The sequence below is a fragment of the Ascaphus truei genome, unplaced genomic scaffold (genome assembly GCF_040206685.1).
Source record: "Ascaphus truei isolate aAscTru1 unplaced genomic scaffold, aAscTru1.hap1 HAP1_SCAFFOLD_539, whole genome shotgun sequence".
NCBI classification, from domain to species: Eukaryota; Metazoa; Chordata; class Amphibia; order Anura; family Ascaphidae; genus Ascaphus; species Ascaphus truei.
Window position 1 is genome coordinate 198466 of NW_027456870.1, and position 24548 is coordinate 223013.

A 24548-nucleotide genomic window follows, 5' to 3' on the forward strand; every position below is an offset into this window, starting at 1 on the left:
TATGTCCTGGAAATAGAGTTAAAGGACAGGGGATATATAATTGCATAAGTGAACAGGTTATATATATTATATACAAGGCATTTCACATTTTTAGCAGAATAGTTACAGAGGAGTGTTTGAGGTGAAAGCCAGGAGTGACTGTGGGTGTGGGACAATAGCCATGAGTGCAGGCTGTTGGGATGCTTGATTTGTGGGAAGAGTTTTAAGGTTGGTTAGTATTAAATGACTAAAAGGTTGACACCATTTGCATCAGAGAAAATTGCAGATGGCAGTTAGGTATGAATGAGAGTAAGTGTGTATTGGGAGAAGAGAGATTGATTTGTAGTTTGAGACAGTGTTTTTGTCCCCATTTTTGAAGATTGGGACAACTCTGGCAGTTTTCCAGGTCTTAGGGATATGGCCTGCAGACAGGATAGAGTTGATTATGAAAGCAATTGGTTTGGCACAGGCTGAGGTACCAAGTTTTAGGAACTTGGATTGTAGCAAAGTCAAGTCCCTATTGGTTGCTTAGTTTAAAATTTGAGGAGCGTTAATAGGGAATATCTCTGTTTAATATTGTGGATGCTAATAATAGTAGTAACCATATTAATACAATAATTTATTTCTAGGTATAAATTCTCTCCCTATGAGACACTTATGGGATGAGTTATGACCATCAGTAGTTCAAAGTAACGAATTAAGGACCATGTTATTGGTAATAAAACAATAAGTATTGCATGCAACTAATATATATTCTTGAGTCTTTCTAGGCACAGGTTAAAGCTGAAAGTGCACCTACGCAAGACGGGTTAATGGTCAAGCATTTTCTATGCAAGCACGCTCTTCATCCCAGATGAAAAGGCCATTTAAATATTACTCATCACCAGCATTGCAGTAAAAAATTTCTTATCATCATGGATACACATCACGCATGTCAAAATAGTGCCAGCCTAAGCACAAACAGCTAATAAAGACAAAGACATAGCACCTGCAAATAAGTGTTTTGATGGACACAATACTCTCTGACCACTAATCATCAAGGGAGAAAGGTCATAGGCAAAAATGGCTCAACACACGAACTTTGACCTTTTTATTTTTACAGGTTTTAATTATTTTTCAGTTACAAATGTATGCTCCATTATGTTTGTGTAAGTGGTGTCCCATAAGGATGACAAAATAGTATAAGGTATTATTTGTTTAACTCTGTTTATTTTGTTTGGATTTATAGGTTAATAGAATCTCCCTGAAGAATGATATCCCGGTGGGAGAATGTTTCATCAGTCAAACACACGGTTATGTTAATTGCTCACATGTAGAGTTAAAAACAAAAGAGACACCCAATACACAAGTGCTAAAAAGTAGTCTATGGGAAGAATAAGTTTCAGGGAATTTATTCCCAAATGTAGGAGTTGGATTACTGTATGACAGGTTTACAGGGAAATCCTAAATCATACAGCCACAGACATTTACTCACTTAACCAAGAATAGGTTTAGTTTAAATTAATGGCTCCGCAGAATAAAATAGCTCTAGACTATATTTTAGCCTCAAAAGGAGGGGCATGTATGCGCCCTAGTTAAAGCGCAATGTTGTGTATTTATCCAGGATTTAGGGACCATGGGGACTTGGTGATTGGATTGATTTGCTTTGAGCGAAGCTAGCGAATGTTTTTGTATGTGTGTGTTTGTCCTACTCATTGCTCTCTATGTATTAAGTACAGCAAAACACTGATCCAGAAGTGCGTTGCAATCCCCACCGACGCTATGCCTCTCTGCGGTGATGATGTCGCCAGTCCCCCAGAAGAAGAGACCAAAGAAGAAATCAACTGGGCTGATATAATGGCCGGAAAAGAAAGGAATGAAGTTATGCACAACTTGGACATCTTGGTCCATCAGGACTATGAAATGGTTAACTGTTCTGTTCTTTAAATAGACTGTCTCTTAAGGATATGGGGGGACTGAGAAGACTGGATATGAGGAAGGTGGGAGGTCACAAAGGGAAGTGAGTCAACCACAAGGAAAGGATCACGTCAGCCATTTTGACCATAGCAGCCATCTTGGTCCGTTTTGCCATTCTGAGTAAATGCAGTATGAAAGATGTGTGCAAGAAGAATGTTTGTGCAGTCGCTCTTAGCAGAAATTAGCCTGCACCAATTCTCACAAATAGCTGACCCTTAGATTATGTGACATATTGAGATGTAAGCCATTTTCTAATCTATAGAAATATTTAATGATATATATATATATATATATATTGGTTGTGTGGCATGTGGGCCACTAAGATTGTACCCTGCAATCACACTGCCCTTTGTTATCTGGGTTTCATTCTTCCCACTTTCTATGTATCTGACACAATACCCCAAGGGAAGCTGAGAAATCGAAAAGATGTGACCAGGACCATTAGTTCAACCCGCATTGCAGCTGGGGTTATATACCTAGTTTAGGTATTCTGGATCTCTATTCTAAATTAAGTGAGCTGATGGTAAATATTGATGATGCTCTTAATCAGACAAGTGATGCTATTATCCGTTTGACTAATGAACAAGAGCAGATCCGAACAGTATTATTACAGAATAGAATGGCTCTTGATTATCTGGTAGCCTCACAAGGAGGTGTTTGTAAACTTGTAGGACAGAAGTGCTGTGCCTATATTGAAGATGAGTCTGGCGCTATTCATAAAGATATGGATAAGCTACAGGAAATTCAGGCAAGGATGCATAAAGAATCCTCAGGCCTTAGCTTAAATTGGATGTCAGGACTCACTAGTTGGAATCGGAGAATTAGGTATGAAAATTCTCTATGGTTTTATTGTAGTGATTAGTATAATCGCAGCAATTTTTGTTATTTTTCACTGTGCTAAGTGTGCAATGCTTTCATTTGTCTCAAGGAAACCTTCAGTTTCATCTCACGCCATGTATGCAACTAATAATTCATATGTGGCCATGAACAGAGTCTATGATACTATTGGTCCCCATAAGGCCATAGTCATAGAGAAGCGTACCTAGTAAGGGTATTTGTTCTTTTAGAGAACAAAAAGGAGGGGATTGTTAGGACCAATATGTCAGGCCAGAATCTGCACTCATGTTAAGCTTCCATTTTGTATGGTCATAACTAGTTAAGATTATGTAGTCAGCCTTTTGCTGAAATATAATTCCTAAATGCACTCAGTTTCTGCAAAATTGCATTTCTTTTCTTCCTGCTAAGGATATTGCTAAGATACTTTTGTGTTGTCAATTTCCTGATGTTTTAGTTAGAATATAATAGAATGGTTCTCTGCAAGAAGCAAAATAGTGTAATATAGTTGCTAAAGACTCAAGGTCTCTTTTGATAACAGACAATGAATAAGCTATGTAGTCAGACATTGCTTGTATTGGGAAAAGACACGTCCCAAAAGTCACGCCACTAATATGTCATGCCCCTAGATCACGCCTCTAATCAAAGCTACGCCCAAGACACGCCTATGAATCGCCTATGTTACGCCTATGTTACGCCTCTAACCAATATCTTTTTTTTTCTGTATAAAAGTCATTACCCTATGAGTAATAAATTGAGACAAAGGATTTGAAACCTGGCTTGCGTTACGTTTCATTTCGTTCGTCTACCAGGCCTGATAGTTCATCAAAGATCGAAGATAACAGTTGCAGGGCGTGAAAGCTTCCTGGGAAGTCTGCTGCAAACGGTGCAGATGGTGTATCCAGTCACAAGGCTTCAGTGTACTTGGCAGAGGAAAGGTTCCTCTCGGTTCTGAAGCGTAGGTGAATGAATACGGTTTTCCTTCAGGGCCTATTTCCTCAACCTTCGAAAATCTATGTAGACCAGGCCTGCCCAACTCGTAAAGTGAGAAGGGCCGAACTGCTCCAAGGAAAAGAAATTTGGGCCGCACGGGTTAAATCATCATCATCATCTCTCCTCCAGCACCTCTCCATCATCATCCTCATCTCTCCTCCAGCACCTCTCCATCATCATCATCCTCATCTATCTCTCATACCCCCATCTCTCCCCCTCACCCACACAATACCACCCTCCACATTAAAAACACAATACCCCCTCCACATCCCCCCAGTCCATTCCATGTCAGCAGCCCCCCCCCCCAAGTCAGCATCCCATGTCAGCATCCCCCCCATGTCTCTCTTCCCTCAATATAACACTCTCTCCCCCTCCCCTAAATCACACCCTCTCCCCCTCCTCTCAATGACATTCTCCCCCTCCCCTCAATGACACACTCTCCCCCTCCCCTCAATATGACACTCTCTCCCCCTCCACTCAATGACACTCTCTCCCCCTCCCCTCAATATGACACTCTCCCCCTCCCCTCAATATGACACTCTCTCCCCCTCCCCTCAATATGACCCTCTCCCCCTCCCCTAAATCACACCCTCTCCCCCTCCTCTCAATATGACTCTCTCCCCCTCCCCTCAATATGACACTCTCCCCCTCCCCTCAATATGACACACTCTCCCCCTCCCCTCAATATGGCACTCTCTCCCTCCCCTCAATATGACACTCTCTCTCCCTCCCCTCAATATGACACTCTCTCTCCCTCCCCTCAATATGACACTCTCTCTCTCCCTCCACTCAATATGACATCTCTCCCTCCCCTCAATATGACACACTCCCCCTCCCCTAAATGACACGCTCTCCCCCTCCCCTCAATATAACACACTCTCCCCCTACCCTCAATATAACACTCTCTCCCCCTCCCCTCAATATGACACTCTCTCTCTCCCTCTCTTCAATATGACACTCTCCCCCTCCCATAAATGACACTCTCTCCCCCTCCTCTCAATGACACTCTTTCCCCCTTTCCTCAATATGACACTCTCTCCCCCCCTGCAACTCACATCATACACCCCCTGCACCTCACATCACTTCCCCCCCTGCACCTCACATGTCAGCAGCCCCCCCCCTCACATGTCAGCAGCCCCCCCTCACATGCCAGCAGCCCACCCCCCTCACATGTCAGCAGCCCACCCCCCTCACATGTCAGCAGCCCACCCCCCCTCACATGTCAGCAGCCCACCCCCCTCACGTCAGCAGCCCACCCCCCTCACATGTCAGCAGCCCACCCCCCCTCACATGTCAGCAGCCCACCCCCCTCACATGTCAGCAGCCCACTCCCCCTCACATGTCAGCACCCCCCCTCACATGTCAGCAGCCCACCCCCCACCAGCCCGTTTTTAACACCCACCCCCCACCAGCCCGTTTTTCTCTCACAGACACAGACACACCTCTACCTCTTGTAGATCAGCACATCCTCTCTCCCCGGAACTAAGCCCTGCCCCCAGCATGATCTGACCTCCCCGGCATCCTGCATCCTCCTCATGCTGCTTCTGCCCCCGCGCACTGCAAAACCCGGGGGCGGGGGGGGGGGGGGGGGGTAGGGGGGAGCGCTGGAGGAGGGGAGGGGGATGAATCGCCGCCATTTAAAAAAAAAATTATTTAATTAATTCACTGGTGCCCGGGCCACACAGAGAGGCCAGGGGGGGCCGCATGCGGCCCGCATGTTGTGCAGCCCTGATTTAGACTAAGGTCATACCAGAAATTAATCATTTCAACCATATACCAAAAATAAGACACTCTGGTCCCGGCTGGTCAGTCCCATATTCACAAATATATGAATAAATATATGAATAAATGGGAAACTGACCTACAAAGAGAAATAACGGCTGATGAGTGATCTAATATTTGGGGAAATGCCTCAAAGACCTAAATTTGTACACAAATAAGGGAATATATATATATATATATATATATGGGAAAAAAAGAGAAAAAAACAGGCGCACACCTAGTGCATTAAAGTATAACAATCAGTTTATGGAACATTAAAAACAGACAAATGCCCACTCACAAGTGAAACGGTAATAAGTGCAGTTATGAGATAGGCCCTCATAAGCCAGTGGTAGCGTCCGGATCAGCAATGGTGTCCTCTCCTACACACACGTGGCGCGGTCTCCTTCACCGGAAGTGACGTCCACCCGGTCTGGTGCCCCGCAAAAGGAAGTCCCTCCGGGAACCAAAGCCTTCGCTTGCCTGCTTCTGGCTGCTGCACCACCAGGGGAAACAGAGATGTATCCGCTCTTCTGTTTGGCTTAGCCTCTCACAGCCTGCGTTCGTCTTGGTCCGTGACAAAAGTTTCTCAGTGGGAAAGTGCCTCCTCTGCCTTAGCCACGCCCTACGCATTTCGTCATCTATGATGACTTCATCAGGGGTACCCATTGGTTGTGACCCCACAGTATTTATAACAAGGTTAATTTGCATACACAATTGGAATAATTAGAACAATTAAAACATTAATTACATAATTTAAACCATTCCATAGATTCAAATTTTCATGCTGCATTAATTGCAATGGAAAGGTTATGGGGACACCACTGTATTTGCAGAGATATAAGATATAGCTCATATAGTATTATTTGTATATATATATATTTATATTTATACTTCAATTGATATAACTATTCGGACAGTGATTAAAGGAGTTGAATATATTGGAACAACATTTAATAATAGTATTAACAATTGAATGAAGGTGTAACTTAGTCACAACATCAACCACAGTGCATTTGTGGTGCTCACCACATTAATATTCTTTTTATATTTTACAGTGATGAAATAACGTGAAAAATCAAAAGTGATCAAGTGACTTAAAAATAAAAATAATAAACAACAACAATTTTAAAATCCCACGTGGTGTTAATTGACTGATCACACTGAGGGTGCAATGATATATTTCACGGCTGTGATAATAAACAGCCCAACAACATAAATTGTTATCCACTCAGATGAGACTCATATGATCCCAATAATTGATGTCAACCTGAGGTGTATATAGGAGACTGTGATGTTTCAAATAGTGAATAGATCAATGGTTGTATTCTATTTAGTAAATCAACAGTCTTAACCCCTATCCCTCCATGACGTTCAACACAGCTGTGTATAGAGCATAGGCAGCCACCTATAGTGTATCCAAGTTGATAGTGAGTGCTTTGCGGGAATCCCTACTTCTAGCCTCACATATGAATGCTGTTAATAATAACAGCCCAGCTCTAACATCGCTGGCAAGTATTACTGGGGAACCTATTCTAATGACACATACTGCAAATGTTACAGTGTAAGCGCTCAGAGAAAGTATCCATAAGATGCTCAATAACACTCGCCGCCAAATTGTGCCCTCAGGTATCAGTAGCAATGCCGCCGCTGTGTAATCAGTGTGTGTAAAGGGGAGATCCTTACTACTAAGCTCACGTATAAATGCTGTTAATAATAGCAGCCCAGCTCCAACATCGCTGGCAAGTATTACTAGGGGATCTATGCTAGTGATACATGCAATATTTTAACAGTGTGAGCATTCAGAAGGAGCAGCAGCAAGATACTTAGCTGCAGATACCGCCGGTATGAGCCCTCGGATGTCCGTGGCAGCGACGCTGCTGTATGAGTCTCTGCAGTGAATCAGTCACACCACGTGTCGTGACGTCACCGCGTCACTAAGCCCACGCCCTACGCGTTTCTCTCCGGGCGGAGCTTCGTCAGGGGCTGGTTGTTATCATTGAAGGATTCCAAAATCCCCTCCAGGATACCCCTCTCACCATCCCAAATAAAAAGATTGCAAATCTGTGGAATGGCCATGGGAGCCAAATTTGCTCCCAGCTATGCTAACCTCTTTATGGGACTGTGGGAGAGTACCCATGTGTGGGGGGATGCTGTGCTGGGGGCGGGTTTGGTTTTCTATGGCCGCTTCATAGATGATATTCTTATTATTTGGGATGGTGAGAGGGGTATCCTGGAGGGGATTTTGGAATCCTTCAATGATAACAAGATGGGGTTGAAATTTACATACAACATACACCCAGATACTATAGTATTTCTAGATCTAGAGTTATTTGTGGGTCCTCAAAATGTTATTCACACTAGAACACATTTCAAAACTGTGGCTGCGAACAGCTACCTACAATATGGTAGCAATCATTACAAAAAATGGTTAGATAATGTGCCAAAGAGTCAGTTTTACAGATTAAGACGCAACTGTTCAATGGACATAGATTTCTATACCCAGGGTACAGATCTTTCATTTAAGTTTCAGGAAAAAGGCTACGATATGGCAATTGTTAATAAATCATTTTCAGATGCTAGTTTACTGGATCGTGCATCTCTGTTGGAAAAATCCAAAAGAAAAACAATAATTAAAAATGAGGTTACATCCAAAGGATCTGTGCCTAAATTTATCACACAGTTTAATCAGTCTGCCAAACAAATTAAAAAAGTAATTAATGACCATTGGAACATTCTGGTCAGCGATCCAGAAATTGGTCACCTTTTGCCAAAACATGCTCCTGTTATCTTTAGGAAAGCAAGGAGTATCAAAACAATGATTGCTCCGAGCAAATTAACAACATCAAAGGTAGTCAACAATTTAAGAGTGGATGGTTCTGTTCCTATCAGGGTAAAGGGGAACTTTGGATGTGGGAGAGGCAGATGTTTAACGTGCAAACACTTGATTAAAACCAATAAATTTAAATCTTATTCCAATGGCACCTCACATGATATAGCAGAATACATCAATTGTCTTAGTGAATATGTTATCTACCTGATATCATGTGAGTGCGGTCTACAATATGTAGGCCGCACATCAAGAGCCCTAAGCACAAGGTTTTTAGAGCATCGAAGAAACATAATAAATGGGTGCCAAACACATAACCTCTCCCGCCATTATTGTAATGAACGTTCAAAAGATCCAAGGTCCCTACGAGTAATGGGCATTGAATATATTCCTCCTACTTTTATGGGTGGTGATCGCTTCAAAAGATTGTGTATGAGGGAGACTTACTGGATGTATATTTTGGATACATTACACCCAAAGGTACATAATGACCACATTGACACTAGCACTATAGTGTGATCACTCAAGGCGGGTGATCCTTCGGAGGTCTGGTTTGAGTGCTCTATAGCACTCCCTCTGAACTATGGTGACATGTCAGGTCTTTAAATGTATCTTCCCACACAATCTCTAAAAGCGATTATATAAACAATCCTATTTTTGGTGTACTATATTTCTTTATTGCATCATATTGTGGATGTGTCTGTTCAAGTCCGGAGCTGGTCTCATTCTATTAATTTATAGTTTTGCATCATATTCACATTGGTATTATTAGAGTCACTTTAGTCATTTCCATATATATACACATATATTCACCATTCACATTTATATATTTATTTATTCACACCATCACTATACATATATACAAATACATATTTAAGTATATTATTTTTAATACATACACTTTATTAAGTACACAGCACTTTCACATATACACTTAGGTACATATACTATCGTATTGATGATTCTTCTGTCCTTGCTAAACAACAACCTTTGCTGTACCTCTGACTCCAATTGTAATCTATGATATTTATTTATCATTAATGGATCAACAACAGGTATATATGTGTTACCTTAAACCCGGTTGGATATATTTTGCAGCAAATTAATTGCTGACCAATGATGTTAAGGGTTAATTGGGTAGTTAGTATTCACTGTCATCAGTACTCTCCAATTCTTGAGACTTCTCAATTAAATTTTGTAAAATACAAATTGTTATTCGAATTTAGACACAAAAATTGGATAGTATTAAATTCACTTTTAAATTTAAATACGCTTATTAGTTTATTATTAAATGTTGTTCCAATATATTCAACTCCTTTAATCACTGTCCGAATAGTTATATCAATTGAAGTATAAATATAAATATATATATATACAAATAATACCATATGAGCTATATCTTATATCTCTGCAAATACAGTGGTGTCCCCATAACCTTTCCATTGCAATTAATTCAGCATGAAAATTTGAATCTATGGAATGGTTTAAATTATGTAATTAATGTTTTAATTGTTCTAATTATTCCAATTGTGTATGCAAATTAACCTTGTTATAAATACTGTGGGGTCACAACCAATGGGTACCCCTGATGAAGTCATCATAGATGACGAAACGCGTAGGGTGTGGCTAAGGCAGAGGAGGCACTTTCCCACTGAGAAACTTTTGTCACGGACCAAGACGAACGCAGGCTGTGAGAGGCTAAGCCAAACAGAAGAGCGGATACATCTCTGTTTCCCCTGGTGGTGCAGCAGCCAGAAGCAGGCAAGCGAAGGCTTTGGTTCCCGGAGGGACTTCCTTTTGCGGGGCACCAGACCGGGTGGACGTCACTTCCGGTGAAGGAGACCGCGCCACGTGTGTGTAGGAGAGGATACCATTGCTGATCCGGACGCTACCACTGGCTTATGAGGGCCTCTCATATAACTGCACTTATTACCGTTTCACTTGTGAGTGGGCATTTGTCTGTTTTTAATGTTCCATAAACTGATTGTTATACTTTAATGCACTAGGTGTGCGCCTGTTTTTTTCTCTTTTTTTCCAGAGGTATCCATAGGGAGTTGTGATCCCTTTCAAACGGGCTGCCTTATACCTGGATGCATTCATTTGGAACGGGACTCTATGTTTTTTTTTAAGGTTTTTTAAAGTTTTGGGATTTTTCCATTGAAATATTTTATTAACATATTTTATAAATATTTTTTCTATATTTTTTCTTTATGCATATTTCATATTAAAGTCATTCAATTGTTATATATGTTTTATCTTATAGTAACATAGGTTCTATTTTATATTTACCCCCCCTTGGCCACCCTATAGGTTGTTTTAACACAGTAGCTAACCTACTCACAGTTAGGCAGGTTGTTGTATTAGGCACTTCTTTATATCTCTGTTTTGTTCTGATATATATATATATATATATTTGGACAAATGGACAAATTAAAATCAGAAATAAAAATAAGGAAACCAAAAAAATGATTAGAGACTCTTCAGACTTCAAAGAAGGTAATAAATTCAGATATAAAAATCAAATCTTTCAAGAATAAACAACCTATCAGGACATACAAATCCTCAACTGAGTGGGAAGTCAATAAGTGATACAGAGGTTGAGACACCAGGGGATGATACATCCACATCTGACCCATCGAGATCTACACCGTCCTTGAATCCTAGATTCCCTCCTTTTTTATAGAGACGAAGCCATTATTCACACACAAGAGGTAGACCAGGCGTGGCCAGGGAGGGATTCCTACGGGTCAGAGAGATTTTGGGCTATCAAAAATCAGGAGAAACAGAGGGGATCAAAGAGAGGGAGAAGGAAGACAAACAAGTGATTAATTTATCTAGTAAAATCTTGAATCAACACCATATCAAGGTTTTATCTAAAGGACTCTCCTCGCCCACAGCCACCCTAGACACTTTTGACTGTATCAAAGATGTCAACTTATTTTTCAGAAAATTGTTACTTCATAAATGTTTCACTAGAAGGCGTAAGAATAGCTTTAGAAACACACCGTTGGAACATTTTGACATAGTGGATTTTACCAATTTAGACATCTTAACCAGCTTAGAGGAAGAAAGCAATAGAGCACCAGGAGAGGGACCTTTTACCAATCTTAGGGGCCCCTCCAGCTTTACTCCACCTGCTGAATCCTGCACTAATGTTGATATGTTTGCAAAATGGTTACAGCTGATATTATGAAACTGCCCAAAAGAGAGTGTAGGCACAACTTGAGTACTGAGGAAAGTAGAACACTCAAGGACTTAGAAGGTGACCCCAATATTGAGACCAAACCATGTGATAAAGGTGGCAATGTAGTTATTCTTAAAAACAGCATATTCTGTAGAAAGCAAACGGTTGCTAGGGGATACAATGTGTTATAGAATTTTACAATCAGACCCTACAAAGATTTTCAAGAAAGAACTAGCAAATATACTAGAAAACGGTCTTCAAATCAAGGTGATCACGCAAAAAGAACTAGATTTCATTATGATCAAAAATCCAAAAATAGAAACGTTCTACCATCTCCCTAAAATACATAAGGGGAAAGTACCACCTCCAGGAAGGTCGATAGTCTCGGGCCTGGAAAACCTCACATCTATTGCAAGCAAATATATAGACACGGTATTACGCCCTCTTGTAAATGTGCTTCCCTCATTCCTACGTGGCACTAAAGATATACTCCTCAAACTCAACGATGTAATTATAGGGACCGACACACTCCTAGTGGGACTAGATGTTGAGGGATTATACAGTAGTATCCCCTATCCAACAGGAATGAGGGCAGTGGCACACTTCCTAAAGTCTAGAGGCACGCATGCCACACTACATAATGACTTTGTGATGTCACTCCAGGATTTTGTCTTGACTAGGAACAATTTTTTATTTGACAAAGTATTCTATCACCAGATCCAGGGCACCGCTCTGGGGACCAAATGTGCTCCCACCAACGCGAATCTCTATCTGGGCTGGTGGGAGGAAACTGTGGTCTTCAGCGAAGCCCTGGATAGGTTTACCGTATGCATTGAATTATGGGCCTAGTACATAGACAACGTCATTCTTCTATGGAAAGGCCCAGAATGTCTTTTGCGAGAGTTCATTCAAATACTGAACACTAACACACACAATTTAAAACTAACCCATGAGATTAATAATACACAGATTAACTTCCTAGACTTAACCATATACAAAGACAGAGGGTAAATTGGAGACAACAATCTTTAGAAAAGAAACATCTACCAATAGTCTGTTACGGGCAGAAAGCCATCACCCCCATCACACAATTTCTAACATTCCAACAGGACAGGTTCTAAGATTTAAATGCAATTGCTCCATGACATCTGATGTTGAGTCACAAGCCAAGGACATGAGTGCTAGGTTTCAGGAGAGAGTACACATTAAAAACTCCATAAATAGGGCTTAGATGAGCTAAAACCACTGCACGAGATGATCTACTAGGCAACGACAAAATTTGACCATAGAGGAAAACACCATTAGAAATTGCAATAGAAAGTAAGGTCAACCCTAAAATGTTCTTTAAGTACCTTAATAACAAAAAAATGAGAAAAGAAAATATAGGACCCTTTAAGTGTGAGATGGGTAGACAGATTATTGGAGATAAGTAAAAAGCAGAGGTATTAAACAAATTATTTGCCTCTGTGTTTACCAGGGAAGAATAAAGTTCAATAGTAGTGCCACAGGAGGAAGCTACAACCTCCATATTAATGAACAATTGGTTAACCGAGGAAGAAGTTCATAAGTGACTTGAAAAAATGAAAGTAAATATGGCACCTGACCCCGATGGCATACATCCAAGAGTTCTCAAGGAGTTAAGCTCAGTAATAGCCAAACCATTCTATTTAATATTCAAGGACTCCATTTCCACAGGCTCAGTACCACAAAATTGGCGTAAAGCTGATGTGGTGTCTATATTTAAAAAAGGGAGCTAGATCACAACCGGGGAATTACAAACCTGTAAGCCTGACTTCAATTCAATAGTGGGGAAACTTCTTGAAGGTTTAATACGGGATAATACTCAGGAATACATAATGGAAAACAAAATTATTAGTAATAGTCAGCATGGATTTATGAAGGATTGATCATGCCAAACTAACCTTATTTGTTTCTTTGAGGAGGTAAGTAGGAATTTAGACCAGGGTAATGCAGTTGATGTGGTCTACTTACATTTTGCAAAGGCTTTTGATACGGTTTCACACAAAAGGTTGGTGTACAAAATAAAGAAAATTGGACGCAGTAATAATATATGCACCTGGATTGAAAACTGGTTAAAGGACAGACAACAGAGGGTTGTCATAATTGGAACTTTTTCCGGTTGGGCTAAAGTCGTGAGTGGAGTACCTCAGGGATCGGTACTGGGACCCCTGCTTTTTAACGTGTTTATTAATGACCTTGAGGTTGGGATCGAGAGTAAAGTCTCCATCTTTGCTGATGATACTAAATTGTGTAAGGTAATAGAATCAGAGCAGGATGTAATTTCTCTTCAGAAGGACTTGGAGAGACTGGAAACGTGGGCAGGTAAATGGCAGATGAGGTTTAATACAGATAAATGTAAGGTTATGCATTTGGGATGCAAGAATAAAAAGGCGAATTACAAATTAAATGGAGATATATTGGGGGAATCCTTGATGGAGAAGGATTTAGGAGTGCTTGTAGACAGCAGGCTTAGCAATAGTGCCCAAAGTCATGCAGTAGCTGCAAAGGCAAACAAGATCTTATCTTGCATCAAATGGGCAATGGATGGAAGGGAAGTAAACATAATTATGCCCCTTTACAAAGCATTAGTAAGACCACACCTTGAATATGGAGTACAATTTTGGGCACCAATCCTAAGAAAAGACATTATGGAACTAGAGAGAGTGCAGAGAAGAGCCACCAAATTAATAAAGGGGATGGACATTCTAACTTATGAGGAGAGGCTAGCTAAATTAGATTTATTTACATTAGAAAAGAGGCGTCTAAGAGGGGATATGATAACTATATACAAATATATTCAAGGACAATATAAGGAGCTTTCAAAAGAACTATTCATCACACGGGCAGTACAAAGGACTCGGGGCCATCCTTTAAGGTTGGAGGAAAGGAGATTTCCCCAGCAACAAAGGAAAGGGTTCTTTACAGTAAGGGCAGTTAACATGTGGAATTCATTACCCATGGAGACTGTGATGTTCAGAAAAAGGTTGGACATCTTTTTAGATAGGAAAGGTATACAGGGATATACCAAATAAGTATACATGGGAAAGATGTTGATCCAGGGATTAAATCCGATTGCCAATTCTTTGAGTCAGAAAGGAATTTATTTTTCCCCTTATGAGATATCATTGGATGATATGACTCTGGGGCTTTTTGTTTGCCTTCCTCTGGATCAATAAGCAAGTACAGTATAGATATAGTATAAAGTATCTATTGTCTAAATTTAGCATAGGTTGAAGTTGATGGACGTACGTCTTTTTTCAACCTCATCTACTATGTAACATTAGGTTCATAGGCACCTTCAACAACCAATAGCAAGACTTGAGGAAGATATTTGGCAAACACTTGCATCTATTATTGGAAGATGAAGACCTGAGAAAGGTATTAAACAATTGTCCAACTATGACCTGTAGAAGGACGAGAAACCTTAAGGACAAGTTAGTCCACAGCCACTTCACACAGAAGATTAATAAAACCTGGCTGCATGATCGCATACCTACATGATCTTACCCATGTGGTAGATGCTGTGCTTGCCAATACATGAAACCAACAAAGGAGTTCATGGACCCTAAGACACAAAACATTCATAAAATCAAAGATTTTATAAACTGCTTAACAACGGGTGCCGTCTATGTCATGTCGGTGTGGCATCAGCTATGTAGCTAAGACCCACAGAGCCCTTAAGGTACGAGTCCTCGAACACATTGGCTCAGTGAGGAACCAGTTAGACACTCCTGTCGCTCGTCATGTAAATGACATGCACAAGGGAGATACTACCCATATAAAATTCTGGGGGATTGAACATATCCCCTGGGGATCTAGAAAAGGTAACTGGGATAAGCGCCTTATGCAAAAAGAGTGTAAATGGATATTCACACTGCAAACCCTGTTTCCGGACGGTCTTAATGAGGGATTCATATACTCTTCCTATCTATGATAGCCGCATATGATTGAGATATACCGGGGGACATTAATACCATTATATATGCCTACCGCATACCATCAGGACCAACACCTATCATGGGACATCATGATCTCTTTAGATACAGTTGAGTACTAAACTCACGGGACCAGTATTGACCAATAGGGGCTGGTCCGCTTAAGGTTAGGTCAGTCCTACATCATATATACCTCACTAGATCTCTAGTCAGGCGTACTTCTGAATACACCTTACAATAGAGGATATTTTTTCCATCATAACATTGGGTGGACCAGACTGTGATAATTACTTTCTGTAAGAACCATAGTCGTCTGGGTTTGGGACATTAGATACAGCCGCGTACTAAACTCATGGGACCAGCATTGACTATTAGGGGCTAGTCCACTTAATGTAAGTACAGTCATCCACCCTTCAAAATATGATGAATTGATTAATATTTTTTAAGGGTATCCCAAACTGACCTATATCATTAGCGTTCCGATATGGAAATGGATCCCTGTTACACTGCATTTTCTAATTATGTGCGGCACTAGATCGGAGAAAGATATGAATCCTATTAGACATTTTGTTATATTGTTAAACATCTAAGCTGAGTGGTTCATTTACCACCAATACGACTAGACACCTATTCACAGTAGGGCTAGTTGTGTAAGGACCAGGTTTTGCCTCTCATACGGTTCTGGCAATGAGATAGCCATTAGGACTAATATTCTCTAGCTACCATCACTGAGTTGCTCTATAAATTGTTGGCAATGAATGGTCAATGTAGTGCTAATTGTTCTATATGCTATACACGCATTTAGTTGTGAAATCTGCACATAGTGCACATCTACATATCTCTTTAAGATGCATACAGAACAACGTTCTAATTCAAGCTTTTTAATGATACTGTACCTCTGCGATTGAAATTCAGCAATATGCACAACTGCTATAGACCTGCTATGAAGCAGTGTCAAGTTACCTGACTGAAGGGTTGCGTTTGTCCCCTCCAATTGGCAGAGGAGTAATTAGCATACGCCCACTGATCAGGTAAAAATAGGTAGGCTTAACAACAGGGAAGACACACCTCTTACCTTGACAAAGTGTCACGTAGACACGAAACATACGTCGGGCTTTTATGACGTCACTCCTTTGACGTCAGGTGCAGACAGCTACGGACTAGGCTAGCGTGCAGTAGTATGGTGTTACAATTGAATCAGGTTGTATACTCTTTATTATATTGTGAGCCGCAATAAATACATGGAATGTGGTGAATACTTGTTATATTCGGATCAATTGTATCCTATTCTGGTGAAGCATACAGACACAGCTTTCTATCCTACTATACATTGTAGCTACATGGTGTCAATTGTAGTTTGTGTGTGGCAGAGAATCTCTGAGACAGATTAGCTAACAGACCACTTGTGTTTATCCTAGTCAAACTGAAGTCGCGTCCAGGGATATTGTTCCATTTATATGCATACACTGGCGACACACTTTATTCGAGCTCGGCTAGTCCCACGAATTCGGGTATACCCGGGTGTATTGAGGTTTGTGACTGTTTTCTGCCCGAGTGCATTGAGGTATTTTTCAGTCAGGGATTGAAGCATTTTATTCCCGCTGGCTGCAATACTGCACAGTATATATATATACTGCATTACAATTCATGAATTTATGCCATCTGGTAGACACGCTAAGCATTGCAGCCTATTAAATCCTAATCATTATCATTTAACAGATCAGCCGCCCGTCAGCCAGGCATGAACCCAGGCTGGGAAGGCAAACGCAACGGGGCTTGTCAGAGGTGAGGAGCGGTGCATTCTAGGTATCTGCCAGGTACATATTGGGCATTTGCTCGAATAAAGTGTGTCGGTGCAGTATATATCTCAATATACTTCTGCGGCTGTACATATGAGGTACATTCCTGTTATCACCATGAGCATGTCTAATGGGACTTAACGATTTATATGCTATCAATTGGATTGGTCCATAGATACAGCGTCTACTTATAACACCTATATCAGGTCTTGTGCCTGAAAACTGCACATAGGTTACACGTTGCTAATAATTATTATTATACTACAAGCTTCGTATCTTCGAGAGACCAACGTGTTAGACGCTGATTACCAGTGATACAAATCAGTCCCTCCACTTTACAAGGGTTTAATATTATATTATAGCCCTTAAGGGAAAGTGTGGCTTATGTCTGGTATTAGCTTTCTTTATTTTTATTGTTTTTATATGTTAGTGTGTGTTTGATATGTTGTTTATATACCGATTAAAATAAATTATTTTATTTCTGCTATTGGAGTAGCTTTATGGGATACTACTGTCCCACGGATTGAATATTTCCGGCTACTAACCAGTGTCAATACTCGGTAAATTTAGTGCAGTCAGGTGTCTTTGGGTTGTTCCTTTCAACCTTTTTGTGTATACAGTATTCGCTATCCCTTGTGCACCTCTTTACCACTTATAATTCTAATAGGAGAGCATTGGGTACCCCCTCTTTTTCATTCTTTTTTACCGATTGGCTGCATTACCCAGCAACAGCTAATCAGGGTGGAGGAAGCTGCTCCGCCACTTTGCAACTGGCCTGCTCTCAGACATTGTGGCAATCCTCGCACAAAGCAAACTAGACAGCTGTCCCCCCCCCCCCCCAAATTCAGCTGACCATGGCGACTGCCTCAGTGGCCTAATGGTTAAACCGGATCTGCATAGGGGAATTGGTAAACTTAGTTTTTTATCTTTTGCTTGGAAACCCATTATCGGAGTTGAGAGGCCCAATCTAATAACAATATCCCAAATAGGGAAATTGAAACAATGGTAACTATTTTTTATATTTTTTCCTAGTTTGAAAGGACATATTTGTTATGTTTCTTTTAATCCGTCATACAGAGATAACTCACCATGCCCGGTTTATGTTCGAGTTCTTTAATACTTCTGAGGATTATACAGGCCTTTGTTACATTTCCTTAAAATAAAAATGGAAGTAATTGGAAGAAGCAGTTTAAAGAGCAATATAAATGGAACTAATATTGTGGCAACCTAAACTTTTTTTACCTACCGAAAATTACAATACAAAAGTTATTATATTTGTAGACTAACCACTAATGTTTGGATTCACAAAATAAAACTTGTCCCAAATAACTTTACAATTCTGTTCAGATAAAATGCTCTCCTAATTTTAATCTTCTTATAGAAAAAAAATGAATAAATAGCTGTAAGCTCTCACAGTACATGACAAATATTTAGAACATACCCTGGGTGAGTTTTAGTTGTGCCATCGTCAACTTTATTTGACCTGCGTTACCAGGATGCTGTTCGGCAAACTCCTAGGAAAGTAAAATTATGTAAAAGAATAATGTAGACAAAACGTGTTTAAACAATTAAAAAAAAGTTTTTTTTTCCCCCAAAGAACCACAAACTGTATGGAATAAGTATCTTACAGTTCTTTTGGTGGGTTGGGCAAATTGTCTTTGTAGAGCTTCAAGCACATTCATTTGCAATAGTTATGAATCAATATTGTAATATATATATATATATATATACATATATATACATATCAACCCCGTTATAACGCGATCCGTTACAACGCGAATCCGCTTATAACACGATGCAAGCGTGGCTCCCAATTTTTGTATTTATGAATACTTTACAACATGATTATTCGTATCTTAAATACTTTATTGTACAATGCATACAATTGTACATTATTTCTAACGCGATCCGCTTATAGCGCGATGTGATTCTTTGGACCCCAAGCACAGAGTTATAAGGGGGTTGAGCTGTATATATATAATATCCAATAAAGAATATCACTTGTAAGCACATTGACATGTCTTAGACAGGTCTGCAACCCTGCCTTTCAACCATTATACCTCGCATACAGTGCTCCCACTGCAGCAAGGGATTCTGGGAAATGACATGCAAATGAGCACACGTGTCACCTTTTGCCGTGAATATCCATTCACATGGAGTCCATTTAAGCTGATGCATCGCCGTACACACAGCATGGGACTAGCAAAGCAAGTACAGACCACTCACAGACATGTTTCAACCTTGATGGGTATCATCAGTGTGAGGTTGGTGTTTGATTCCCTTTTTTTTTGTTTGATTCCCCTTTTTTTTGTTTGATTCCCCTTTTTTTTTGTTTGATTCCCCTTTTTTTTTGTTTGATTCCCCTTTTTTTTGTTTGATTCCCCTTTTTTTGTTTGATTCCCCTTTTTTTTGTTTGATTCCCTTTTTTTGTTTGATTCCCCTTTTTTTTATTTGATTCCCCTTTTTTTGTTTATTCCCTTTTTTTTTTATTCCCTTTTTATTTTTAATTCCCCCCTTTTTTTTTTATTCCTTTTTTTTTATTCCCATCAAGGTTGAAACATGTCTGAGTGGGTGAACTGACTTTGCATCTCCCAAGTCCTTGCTTAAAAGCTATGTTTAAAGCAGCATGCATTGGCTAAGACTTGTTCATGTAATGTGAGCTTGAGATAAAAGGTGGCACTGTGTGCTCATTTGCATGTCATTTCCCAGAATCCCTTGCTGCAGTGGAAGTACTGTGTGCTGGGCGATAATGGTGAAAGACAGGGTTGCAGACCTGTCTAAGACATGCAAATGAATATACAGGAATATTTACAGTTGCTATATATATATATATATATATATATATACAGTGTTCGACAATCCTATACATTTACTCGCCCGGGGCGGGTGGATTTAAACCCCGGGCGAGTAACTATTGGCCCAAGCAGCACACGTGTTTTGTTTTTTAAATTTTCCCTGCTCGCGCTGAAATTTCCCTGCTCGCGCTGGCTGAAAAAAAAAAAAAACTCCCCCTACCTGACTGCTGATTGGCGCGCGCTCCCAGGCTTTGTGGGCGCGCAGCCAGGCTCTATATGAGCCAGCCCCCAACGAGCGGCCATTTTTTTCCCATGGAGGACACAGTAAGTATTATCTGTGCCTTCCTCCACCTCCCTCCCCTCCCCTCCCCGGTGCTCCTGCTGCCCGCAGTTATGGTGATGGGAGCGGGGGATGCCCCCTCATGTCCCCCCCCGCTTCCCCCCCGTCCCGTGTCAGAGAGCGCGGCGGGTGATGGGAGCGGGGGATGCCCCCTCATGTCCCCGGTTCCCCCCGGTCCCGTGTCAGAGAGCGCGCCGGGTGATGTGAGCGGGGGATGTCCCTGCTTCCCCCCCCCCGCTTCCCCCCGGTCCCGCGTCAGAGAGCGCGCCGGGTGATGGGAGCGGGGGATGCCCCCTCATGTCCCCGCTTCCCCCCCCCCCTGCTTCCCCCCGGTCCCGCGTCAGAGAGCGCGCCGGGTGATGGGAGCAGGGGAAGCCCCCTCATGTGGGAGCGGAGCAGGAGATGGGCGGGGGAGCGTGGTGGTGCAGGTCGCGGCCTGTGTGTGTATATAGGTGTGTATATATGTGTGTGTGTGTGTGTGGGAGTGTGTGTATGTGTGTGGGAGTGTGTGTATGTACGTGGGAGTGTGTGTATGTACGTGGGAGTGTGTGTATGTACGTGGGAGTGTGTGTATGTATGTGGGAGTGTGTGTATGTACGTGGGAGTGTGTGTATGTATGTGGGAGTGTGTATGTATGTGGGAGTGTGTATGTATGTGGGAGTGTGTGTATGTATGTGGGAGTGTGTGTATGTATGTGGGAGTGTGTATGTATGTGGGAGTGTGTATGTATGTGGGAGTGTGTATGTATGTGGGAGTGTGTGTATGTATGTATGTGTGTGTGTGTGTGTGTGTGTGTGTGTGTGTGTGTGTGTGTGTGTGTATGTATATATATAGGAGAATGTGTATGTGTGTATGGGAGTATGTGTGACACCAGAGGTACCACCCCCCCCCCCCAATCAGTCAGTCACCCCTGCCCCGGTCAGTCAGTCACCCCTGCCCCGGTCAGTCAGTCACCCCTGCCCCGGTCAGTCAGTCACCCCTGCCCCGGTCAGTCAGTCAACCCTGCCCCCCTCTCCCCCCGTCTCCCCTCTCTCTGGTCTCCCCCGTCTCCCCTCTCTCTGGTCTCCCCCTCTCTGGTCTCCCCTCTCTCTGGTCTCCCCCCTCTCTGGTCTCCCCCCTCTCTGGTCTCCCCCCTCTCTGGTCTTCCCCCTCTCTGGTCTCTCTGGTCTCCCCTCTCTCTGGTCTCCCCCGTCTCTGGTCTCCCCCGTCTCCCCTCTCTCTGGTCTCCCCCGTCTCCCCTCTCTCTGGTCTCCCCCGTCTCCCCTTTCTCTGGTCTCCCCCGTCTCTGGTCTCCCCTCTCTCTGGTCTCCCCCGTCTCTGGTCTCCCCCGTCTCTGGTCTCCCCCGTCTCCCCTCTCTCTTTCTCCCCCCTCTGTCTCTTTTTCTCTCTTCCTCCTCTGTCTCTTTTTTCTCCCTCTCCCTCTCTCTCTCCCTCTCTCTCTCCCCCTCTCTCTCCCCCTCTCTATCTCCCTCTCTCTCTCCCTCTCTCTCTCCCTCTCTCTCTCCCTCTCTCTCTCCCTCTCTCTCTCCCTCTCTCTCTCCCTCTCTCTCTCCCTCTCTCTCTCCCTCTCTCTCTCCCTCTCTCCCTCTCTCTCTCCCTCTCTCTCTCCCTCTCTCCCTCTCTCTCTCTCTCCCTCTCTCCCTCTCTCCCTCCCTCCCTCCCTCTCTCCCTCTCTCTCCCTCTCTCCCTCTCTCCCTCCCCCTCACTCTCCCTCTCTCCCTCTCTCCCTCTCTCCCTCTCTCTCTCCCCCTCACTCTCTCTTCCTCTCTCTCCCCCTCTCTGTATCTGGATATCTTATTTACCCTATATATCTTAACTGTCCTATACTACACCAAAATAACCTATACTGCTTTCTTCCAGATCTGACTCAAGCTTCACACGGAAGACATCGGAATCCCCCCTAACCCAGAAGACAGGTAGGGAACACATCCCCTCCAACTTATAACATTGCGGGAATGAGGTACCTGGACATTGAGGGACTGCGGATCAGGTAAGATCCCAGGCGGGATTGCTGCTTTAGATATTGTGAAGCGGGGACATCCATACACTGGTTAAGGGATTCAGGAAACTAGTCATTCACATTTTGAGCCTGAGGAAGCCGTCCATAACGGCGAAACGCGTTGCTCTAATTCATCACATCATTTTGGACATTGGAGGCCTCCGTAGCAAGTGGAAGCACAGCCGCGTCAGAAGTTCCCATCACTTCTGAATCCGGACACGGAAGACAGCGTAGCTGGAAGGCGACCTGCAGCCACGCTGATAGGAGTGCCACGGGGTGTTTTAAACTTCATTTTGTGAGTTTTTTTTCTGTTTACATGTTTAATAAAACTATCATTTTGACTGAAGACTGTCACTGACGCCCTGCTATCATTTCACCCCACACATCCTCGTTTCCTGAATCGGGGAGGGGGGGAGGATTGGAACGTGTGAGGGAAGGGGAACCGCCAGCCAATACTCTGCCCGCCAGCAGCTGATTACACGTTGCCACTGGAAGCACCACGGACGGGTCCATCAGAGGCAACCCCATATTATTCTCTCCCAGGATTGAGCTTACACATGGCCGTGTAAGTTATTTATGATTATTATTCTAACCCCCCCCCCCTCCATTTCCATCTGAACATTATCAGTCTTTTGGGCTAAGAAGTAGCTACCAGAAGCAAGATATCTTTACACATATGTGCTCACACAGGGCCGTGTGAGTATTTGACTACAAACTACTGTCATTTCATCACCACACCTTTATTAAACAGCTAGATATGCTATGAAGTCATCTTAGTACTGTTAATATAGGTCAATCTCCTCTAATCCTTTGCTCCCCCTTTTTTTCTCTTCGTTCAACTAGTCATTCACACCTGGCTTTTATTTCTAGATCCGACACTTACACACACACACACACACACACACACACTAAATACATTTGTCAAAAACGAATGTTGTTCTGACTAGGAATTTATTAAATGTATTTTAATTATATATTTTATTTTAAAGCGGGGTTGGGGGCGGGACTGGGGGCGGGACTAGGGGCAGGGTTGGGGAGGGACTAGGTGGCGAGTAGATTTTTTGGTTGGGCGAGTAGATTTTTGGGTGATTTGTCGAACACTGTATATATATATATATATATATATATATATATATATATATGTATATATATATGTATATATATATATATATATATATATATATATGTATATATGTATATATATATATATGTATATATATATATATATATATTTTTTTTTTTTAATTTAATAACCATATACACTGGACAATTAGATGTTGTATAGGAAATGTAATATCACAATTCAAGCATACCTGAAGCAGCTCTATGGCTCTTGAATGTTGTTTCTCACGACAAAGCTGGGCAGCTTGAATGAGCACAGGCAGCAGATGCTCTGGATTTTGTGACTGTAAACTGGTAGACAATTTTCGACACTGCTCTGCCTGTTAAGTACAACATACTTTGTGAAACACATCAACATCCCATGAAGACTAATCTCCACATGCAAACTTCCATTTATCAGTTAGTAATACACAGTCATGAAAATATTAACAAAGATAAATTTCTTATTAGAAACACTAAAGAGCTGTGCTAAAACTATTTGCTTGCAAAGTTTCATACCTGGTTTGTATACAGTACATGGAGAGCAGAGCCTTGTTAAATTCCATGGCCTGGACTTGATTCTTGAACAGTTTATGCTCCACTCCATCAGCACTAGTAAGCTTCACCTTTTTCTTGGAGTCAAACACATTTTGGTCCTTAAACGCAAAAAATAAAAATATATAAAGGAAATTTGAGGACACAATGTAATAAATGATTAATTAGTTCTAATATTTGTCATTACTGTGCAAATTGAAAAAATTTGGAGCACCCCAAGTATTGGGAATATTAACAAAAAACAAACAAAAAACAAACAAAAAACAAACAAACAAACAAACAATCAGTTGCATAGTAGAGGAGGTTGAAAAAAAAGACGTGACAAGCTTCTACAAGACGATGGCCAAACGCTCCTCGATGGTGTCATAAGCAATCTCCCAAGGCAGCAGCTTGCAGCTGAGGTAGACAACCGGGTGTTCTTCCCCATTCTCGCCTACCTGGCTCAGCACAGCCTCAATGCCATACG

General features: G+C 41.9%; 1 long non-coding RNA gene across 1 annotated transcript in view; it reads right to left on the bottom strand.

Annotated features, from left to right (window-relative positions):
* LOC142485185 (uncharacterized) overlaps positions 1-24180 on the bottom strand; it is a 95758-nt gene extending 71578 nt beyond the window's left edge. The window contains exons 1-4 of the long non-coding RNA XR_012798363.1: positions 24047-24180; positions 23740-23868; positions 18734-18806; positions 18381-18445 (exon numbers count right to left, since the gene is read on the bottom strand). This is a non-coding gene — a long non-coding RNA (uncharacterized LOC142485185). The remainder of the gene's footprint in view (positions 1-18380; positions 18446-18733; positions 18807-23739; positions 23869-24046) is intronic.
* Positions 24181-24548: the final 368 nt, after the last annotated feature.